Genomic DNA, 9,373 nt, shown 5'->3' on the forward strand with positions numbered 1-9,373 from the left:
TCTTTCCAAGCAAAGCATATGCAGCAGGAAGTGAACTTTATAGGGCAGATTCTCTGGTCTGACATCTCTATGAGGGGTGAGGCTGTGATGGGGCAGACTCATGATTGCAGCTTGTCTAACTGCAAATAGCTACTGTACAAAGCAAACAAATGCACATAATATCCCAGTGTATTTTGGATGATTAATAGAGACATTAGTCATACACCCAATGCATAACATTTCCAATTACATCTTCATTTGAGAGTTAAAGGATATAAATACTTAGGAATTTGCCACCAGTTGGGTTGCCACCTGTCTGCTAAAAAGTTAAAGGGGAAAGCAGGATGAGATGTGTCCTCTTTAAGAATGCTGCAAGCTGTCTGAGGGACTCTGAGTAACATTTCTGATAGCTTTGGGGAGAATTTTCCATAGCAGCTCTGTCAATTCAGCAGTGGGATCCTGCTGGCCTAACAAAGCCCCTGATTTCTAGGAAGTTTACAGAGAAGGAACAGAAGGGGAGTGAGGGGGTGGGGAAATGATAGTTCAGTTGAAAATGGGAAAGGTTGCAGTGCTACGTGTCTGGCTCTGATTTAATGGGATGAACCACTAGCAAGTACTGCATCTATGATGAACACATCAAGCTGAAAGGTTATTTGTGAGTTCTGCAGCCATAGAGATACTTCACTTCCTTGGTTAATGTTAATGCGCTGGACATTGTACAATGAGCTTGTTGGTTAATAAATAACTTGTTTGTGTAAAGAACTGAAAAAATAAACCCTATCTGCATTTCTCATTGCAAAATATCTGTCCACTGATGGCAACCAGCTTTAATTGGATATTTAGAATGACCACTGAATGACAAAATGTGTTTGGTGGGCTTGTCTCCCAGACTCAATTTATCAGTGAGAAAATTCAGTGCGTTTAATCAGTGGCTCTCCAGTTAGAGGATATGATGTATGGAGTTGTGAAACTTATGTGGTACCCAGCTTACAGTGCAGTGTGTGTGGTTATCTCATTCTTCTGGGCTTTGCTGCTTACCACATGGGGCCCAGAAGGACATTTCCCCTTCCTGTTGCTATGGGTGTCAGGGTTTTTTCTCACCTTCCTGAGAAACATTGGCTGTTGACTGTGCCCAAGGCTGCAGATTCTGACTGAGGTGTACCGATGTTCCTGCTGGAAGTTAAAACCCACCCTAAGGTTCCTGGCTAGAAGGTCTTGCCCCTACTCCCAGGTCCAGAACCATCACCACATTTGGGATCAGGAAGGAATTTTACCCCACAGTTGGTATGGTATGGACTAGGGTGGATGAAGAGGCAGATTAACCCATAGGCAAACTAGGCACATGTGTAGGGGCCTGAGCTGTGTAGGGGTCCTGATCCATCCTTCCGTGATGGTGGTGCAAATGGCCCTACCCACCTCCCTTCCCTTTCCCCCCTCTGCCAGCCTTGCTGCTGCAGTGCTGCTTTCTAGCAGTGGCTTCGAGCCCCGCTTCCCGTGGGCGGCAGTAGGGAAGGGGGGTCTCGACTGGCTTGGGGCCCACAAGTTTGTTTGCCTAGGGCCCACTAAAGGGTTAATCCAGCCCTGGGGTTTATAAATGTCATAGATTTCATAGACATTAGGGCTGGAAGGGACCTCAGAAGATCATCGAGTTCAGCCCCCTGCCTGAGGGGCAGGTAGTCAGCTGGGGTCCTAGGATCCCAGCAAGATAAACATCCAATTTTCTCTTGAAGGTGCTCAAAGTAGGTGCTTGAACCACCTCCAGTGGCAGTCTATTCCAGACCTTGGGGGCTTGGACAGTAAAGAAATTCTTCCTTATGTCCAGCCTGAAATGGTCTTGCAGGAGTTTATAACCCTTAGACCTCGTTGTCCCTTGGGGTGCTCTGGTGAACAAATGTTCCCCCAGATCCTGGTGGACACCCCTTATAAACTTATAGGTGGCCATCAGATAGCCCCTGAGCCTGTGCTTTTCCAGGGTGAAGAGTCCCATAGCTCTCAGCCTGTCATAAGGTCTGTTTTCCTCGCCTCTGATCATGCATGTGGCCCTTCTCTGGACTCTCTCAAGCTTCTCCACATCCTGTTTGAATTGTGAGCCCAAAACTGGACGTAGTACTCCAGCTGCAGCCTCACCAAGGCCGAATACAATGGGAGAATGATGTCCTGGGATTTGCCTGAGAAGCATCTATGGATGCAGGTCAGCGTTTTGCTTGCTTTACTAGCCGCAGCATCACATTGAAGGCTCATGTTCATCTTGTGGTCAGTCATGACCCCCAAGTCCCTTTCATCTGTAGTGCTAGCCAGCATAGCACTGCCAAGCATATAAGGATGCTGCAAGTTTTTCCTCCCAAGGTGTAGAACCTTGCATTTTCCGGTGTTAAACACCATCAGGTTCTCATCCTCATATTTCCTGAGCCTGTCAAGGTCAGCCTGGATCGCACTCCTGTCCTCAGGTGTGGATGCTTTACCCCAAAGTTTGGTATCATTGGTGAACTTGGCCAGTCTGCTTCTGACTCCAATGTCCACATCATTAATGAAGATGTTGAACAATATAGGACAGAGCCTTGAGGGACCCCACTGGTCACAGGGCACCATGACGATTGAATTCCGTCCACCACCACCCTCTTGGTCTGACCACGGAGCCAATTCCCCAGCTCCAGATCGTGGTGGACCAAGGCTGCAGTTGGCCAGTTTTGCCAAAAGGTGATCATGGGATACCAGATCGAGGATTTTTTAAAGTCAAGATATACAACATCAATCTCCTCTCCCTTGTCCAGGTGATAGGTCACCAGGTCATAACAGGAAATAAGATGGTCAAGTAAAACCTACCCACAACACACCCGTGCTGGCTATCCCTCAGGATGTTGCCATTGGCCAGTCTGTTAAGAATGGTTTTTTGATAACCTTTTCTAAGACCTTCCCGGGGATAGAAGTCAGGCTGATGGGCCTGTAGTTTGCTGGATCCACTTTCCTCCCTTTCTTGAAGATAGGCACCACATTGGCCTTAATCTTCAGGCACTACACCAGAGCACCAAGGGTTCTCGAAGATCCGTGCCAAGGGCTGAGCTATGATGCTGGCCAGCTCCTTGAGTACCCTGGGGTGTAGACTGTCAGGGCCGGCTGACTTGAAGGTGTCCAACCTCTCAAGGAGTTCCTTCACAAGGTCAGCATTGATGGAGGGCAAGGAATCTCCCTCACTCGGGCTTCCCTGCCCCGTGATGGGCAGAGGTGTCCCATGGGACTGGTGAAAGACCAACACAAAGTACCCATTTAGTAGTTTGGCTTTTTCCTGGGTGTCGGTCGTCAGTTGTCCCACCTGGTTTAGCAGGGGTCCAATGTTGCCCTTGCTTTTCCTCCGGCTCCCCACATATCTAAAAAAGGACTTTTTATTGTCCTTGATACTTGTAGCTAGTTTGAGTTCCCTTGCAGCCTTGGCTTTCCTGGTTCACTCCCTGCAGGTCCAGACCAGTGCAGAATATTCCTCCTTGGAGTTGGATCATTGGGGTTGCATTGTAGCAGGGGGTATGTATCATCCTCTTCCTTGGATCTCTTGAGTGTATTTTAACAAACAACTTCCTGTCTTGGAAATCTCAGGTCACTGACAATGTCCACATCCTCCTGCTTTCCTGTGGTAAGTTAAAGGGTGTTTCTGATCCACTGTATGGAGTAACTCCATTGAAGAGTTAATAAAGTATCCCCACAAGCAGTTCCTGACCCACCTGCTGCCAGCTATCCAGGGGACAGGACACAATGCCAAGGATAGTCTCTTCTCTAGGTAAAAGTACAGGGAAAAATTTGACTATGAATTACTTGATTTGCAATAGACTTTGTGAATGCAGTGGACTCAACATAACTTTCTGTTTAATCCTCAAGATCCTTAGGTGTTCATAGTGAGAACCACTATCGATTTTTTCACTCTCTGTGTCCCCAAACCATCTCCTTAAAAATCTTAAGGGAAACCTTGAACTTGAGGATAGAAAACAGACAGTTTGACTGTAGGGATGAAGGCATACTAATAAGTTACTATGGGTGATAAAGGAAGAGGAGAATTACCATATGTCAGCTGCTGCTCATGGCCCTCATCTTCCTTAACAGTAAATCAAAGTTAGCCCATTCCAGGTTACCCCTTGTTTTCAATGGAGTAAGAATACCTGGGCAGTTATACCAGATTCGCTGACACTATACATCCCCACCTTTGTTTATCTTGTGGCAACTTGTTTATTTGTCCATAGCCTAATTTACATTGCTTCTTGGACCACAGGCTCAGCTGCAATTTACGTATTGTAACTTTGAAAATTGAAAAATGAGTCCACAGTCAAAACTGAGTCTGTGGTTTAAAGGTGGTCCTCATAAGAAGAAAAAAAATCAGCTGCTTTATAGACATTTGAAAAAAAAATTACTGTCAATTTTATACTTTATGTTTAATAAAAAAAGACCCTGCAAATATATATAGAGAATTAGTTATATTTTCAAGATACAGCTAGCACAGAGACTTAAAAAAATAGGGGGCAGTAGGGGTGAGAGAGAGAACAAAAGTTAACAGAAGCTTATGTCCATTATTTCATTTCAATGTTTGATTTCTTTGTAGCTTATTTTTTTCACCTGACAATTTGTGAGCTAGTAATTTGATTATTTTACATGTCAGATCTTACTTCTACTAAAATCAGAGTCAAAATCAGGGGACAGACTCAAAGAAAAAAGTTTTCCTTTGACTCTGGGCTATCTTTGCCCAGCCACCAGCTTTTACATTGCTTGAGATGTCCAAAAAATAATAATTTTAGCAGTTGTAGACTGTTAGGATACAAGATGGTAGCACTTTGCACCCATTGGGCACTGATGTGAATAACAGCACAAGGGACAAACTGTGTAGACTCAAGCCTCTGAAACTAGGAGTCCAAAAATATTCCAGCTTTCTTACATGGCCAAATTCTAAATCTAGAATGACTCTGCACTGAATTTATCCCTGGGCAAACTCACTGAAGTCAGTGGGACTACACCAATCATAATCAAGTGGAGAACTGGGCCTGATACACTTTGTAAACTTACCTTCAATAAAAATCAGTGGGTGTGTCACACGGGTAAATGCTCCAGGGTAGGTTTACTTTAGAGTAATTTACTCTAGAATGAACCCAACCTGGGCAGCATGGGCGATGCGTAGGGGGAGGGATGGCGGGGCATGTGCCCCCCTCCCGAGAGTGGCCCCCCTGACAGCGAGCATTCCGGCTGGTAGGGAGGAACAGAGTGCCCCCCCTGAAATTGGCTCCACCAGTGGGCTGGCCACTGGGGGACCCCCTCTCCCAGTTGTTCCCTGCTGGTGCCCTCCCAGACTTGGGAGTCACCAGTCACCCATGCTGGGCAGGCGTCTACGTGTGCAAGAAAGCAGGAGCAGATTTGCAATTTATGGCAATAAATCTGCTCCTGCCCATACTGGCCCTGCACCGCCCTTCTGCAGCAGCCAGGGAAAGCTCTAGGTTCCCCTTGGGTGCTAGCCCAGGGGCTGGCAGGGAGGAGGCAGCAATCCTCTGGTGGGGCTGAGAGAGTGCTCCCTGCCCCCAGCAGCTGCCATCAGAGACTGGGTGGAGACAATGTTCCCCTGCCCCAGCAACAGGGAGCTCCAAGCCCCTTCTCCATGATTGTGGAGCCAAGGCTGGAAGATAAGAATCTCTTAGTCCATGCTCTGCGATCACAGAGTGGAGGGTGGGAGCTCCTTGATGCTACAGCAGGAGGACATTGTCCCTGCCTGGGGTCCAGTAGCGGAGCCTGCCCTGGCAGCAGGCAGCTTTTAGGGGCAGGGAGCAATTTCCTGCCCCCTGTTGCCCGACTGACCAGGAGCACATTTGGTCCTGGTCAGCCATCTGCATGTGCCATATGGCGCAGTAAGGAATTGCAAGTAAATTTGCTACTTGCATTTACAGGTGGCAAATTTACTCAAGATCAGAGCAAATTACTGTGCAGTAAGCATATGCACATGTTGACAGTGACACTTACTGCACAGTAATTTGCTCTAATCTTGAGTAAAGCAACTTGTGTAGGCATGTCCAGTTTACCCTAAATGAAGTTACCTCTGGAGTAATTTTAACCATATCAAATGGGTCTTACATGTGATTCTGTCACTTCTTCATCACTGAGTTTGCCAACTATTTTCACGTGTGTTCACAGCTAGCATGTTATTTCATTGTGACCTATTAGCTGCGTTAGTTTGAAGTCAAGTAGAAGGCAGAGTACATTTGCAACTTATAAGCTAACCCAGTGGTCTCCAGCCTTTTTTAAGTAGGAGATCACTTTTTGAATTAAAAACCAACCAAAGATGTACCATGCACACCCTGCCCCCCCTGATGTGCCGCTCCTGGGCAGCTGCCCTGCTCCAGTCTGGCCTCCGTCTCTGGTGCCGCGCCGCTGACACAGGCTGCCCCCAGCTCAGGACCAGCAGCTCAGTGCAATAAAGCAGCAGTGGGACAGCAGCGGTGCTTGGCAGTGATGCCTTTTGTCTGGCACACAGCACAGCTGGGGCCTGCAGCACAAACAGGCTGTGGCTTGAGGCGCAGCTCAGGTGAGCTCTCTGGGAAGAGCCTAGTGCCACCCCAGCCCCAGCCTGCAGTGGCAGCTGGCCCCACTGGCGCGTGGATCCAGGGGGCACACATCCCTCATGCCCTCCCAGGCTGCATTCCCCCCTTGCGGCCCCCGAACAAGGCATTTGTGGCTCTGTCCCACGCCACGCCTGTGCAGGTCCTGCCCGTGCTCCAGCCCTGCTCCTTCTTTCACAGCTGCTGCAGCCACCTGCGCTGCCTGGCATTGGGGGGAGAGCAGGGGGTGCATGTGACTCCCCAATCTCTGTATGGCAGAGGTGGCTCCTACTGTGGGTTGGGCTTTGTGCCCTGAGCCCCACTGTGGCCTGCCCGTGAGTGGACTGACACCACATGCCGTCTGCTGCTGGGCTGAGCCTCGTTCCCTGCCCGCCCAGTGGTGGGACACACGTGGCATCAGGCTGCTCCCAAGCGCCCCCCCTCTCTCCCCCCCAGCATACCAGGATGAGCTGCCCTAGCTTGGACTCTCCTCTGGCCTGGCCTGGCTGGGTCCCCACTCACCCGGTGGCAGAGATGGACGGTCCCAGTCACTCAGCTGGACCTGGTGGCAGGTGGCGTGGCTCAGCCCAGCCACGTGGGTCCTGCCACTCCTACCTCCCAGACTGCGTCTCGGCTGCTCCCAATCATGGAGCCTCTGACAGTTGATCTCAGTCTGGGGGGGACTACCCCCCCGACTGAGATTGAGTGTCAGGGGCTCCCTGATCAACTGGTTGATCGCGATCAACTGGTTGGTGACCACTAGGCTAACCAAAGTTGATATAATTTCCATTGTGAACAGAGCTTTGTTGTGGCCCTATTAGCCAAAACCATATTCTGGACTTAACTCTTCAGCATTCCAGCAAGGCTGGAGTATGGTTTCTGTATATGATTGTAATAGTGGGCTGATCCAGCAACTTGTGATCATGTAGGTAATTCTTATTTGAATGGGTAATCCTATTGGTGCCAGGATGACTTATTATGTGAGGAAGGATTTAAACACAAATTTGTCACAACCCAGTGATTTTGGTGCCTCGGCACGGTGGAATTTTCTTGCCACACGAGAGCCTCTTGCACAGCGAGGGATTTTGCTGCACAGAAGAACCTCGGTGCAAGAGAGTTCCCGCCAATTTGTAGCTTTCTTTGCAGGGTGCATTTCTTCTTTGCAGCACAGAAATGCACGGTGCAAAGAGTTCCCGCTATTCGAATGCAAATTTGTGTCCCGCTATTGGCCAGTGCTAAATTATTCCTACGTAGTGGCTAGTAATTGGCTAGCTAGCCGTTTAAAATTTCGTGCGACTTCCGCCCAAGTCGAAGAACTTTGAGCACGCTGCAGAGTGCCTCTAAAGAGATCTGACTTGCGGCTAGCTGATTGATAGACTGATCACCTATCGATCTTTCTTCCCGTCGCCGAGCGCAATCCCAGACGTACCCTTTTCCCGCCGGCTTGATTTGCGGATGGATTAACTGGCTTGGGCCTTGCCAGCTGGAACAACTCACATAGTTGTTCAGACGACCGGGCCATCTGCGTCGCAACTACAGGCGGCGTAAGTAAACGTTTTTGCAACCATTAAACCTTGTCTGCCTCTCCATTCACCAGCCTGCCCTGACGAACGAGCAATTTCTAAATCACCTCGAGTCGGCTCTGGCCGTCCGAGACAAAATTTAAGGTTTCATTGACAATTTCAACCATGTAAAATGGGCTTGACTTCCCTGGTGAATCCTTCCCTGTTAGATAGGGTTGCAAGGAGAAAACTTAGCTAGTAGAATGCTGGCTATGATCAATAGATCAGTGTAGACCAAGACAAGGCATTGTCCTCAAGGTAGGATACCAATGGGATAATATATCCTACTGAAGACAAGTCTAATTTGGCTGGCCCAAGTTCCAGTTCCAGCACAGATCCATCTTGCAGCACAGGTTCTTAACTCTGTTCCCAAGCTATGCAGAAGCCTTGGGTATGGGTTTCAACCAAGCTGCAAGGTAAAGCTCAAGATGTATACATGTTTTGCAAATGGAGAGCCCATATTTCAGCAGCTGTGCATGAGGGGGAAAACTGTGTTCCAAAATTATATTAAACCTTGCTATACAACAAGCAGAAGCCTTAGTATGGAAGGAACCAGCTACAGACCATAGGCTTTCTGTGTGCCTTAATAGGTATGCATATGTAGGCATATTTGTCAGCGTGGGCCAAAGGAGAGAAAGCATGTTGCAAAATATCTTTAGAACAAAAACCAACACTGAGATGGAGTAGATTTAAAAATCTCTTGAGAATGAACAATATGATTGTACTAAACAAGTCACACACAGAGGCCCGTGTACACAGTTTAAAAATGACTAATACTTCTGCTGTGAGTTCACCTCAAGTATTTCATGAATTTCACATGACCCACCCACTTTTTTTCTATACCTCTGCAATTACCATATCAGCAGCAATAATTCTCTGTTGTTCAAGTGCCAGATACAACATGGCCATGACATTCCTGAATGTCGCATATTGTACTTCTCAGTCTGTCTGTTGTTTTGCAATAAGATTAATTCTTCTTCCCTTAATCTCCACATTGAACTTCATGCCATTATTCTAACATCTTTTCAGTCAGAGAGGTTGTTTTTGTCTTATTCTTTTGCTTCTCATTATTTTTGATTCAGATTCTTCACAAAAATCCACATTTGTAAAATGTCTTTTTTCAGTAGCTCCTATTTCTCCTTTACTTTACTGAGAATGTGGTTAACACCTATTTCACCAAAAAGTAAGTTAAAGGTGTGAGGCAATAGAGAATCTGACTCTTGTTTTTTGCATCTGTTAACTAGCTAGTAAGTGTGAACCAGCTACTTCCTGCTG

This window comes from Alligator sinensis, unplaced genomic scaffold, assembly GCF_000455745.1.
Source record: "Alligator sinensis unplaced genomic scaffold, ASM45574v1 scaffold91_2, whole genome shotgun sequence".
Lineage (NCBI taxonomy): Eukaryota > Metazoa > Chordata > Crocodylia > Alligatoridae > Alligator > Alligator sinensis.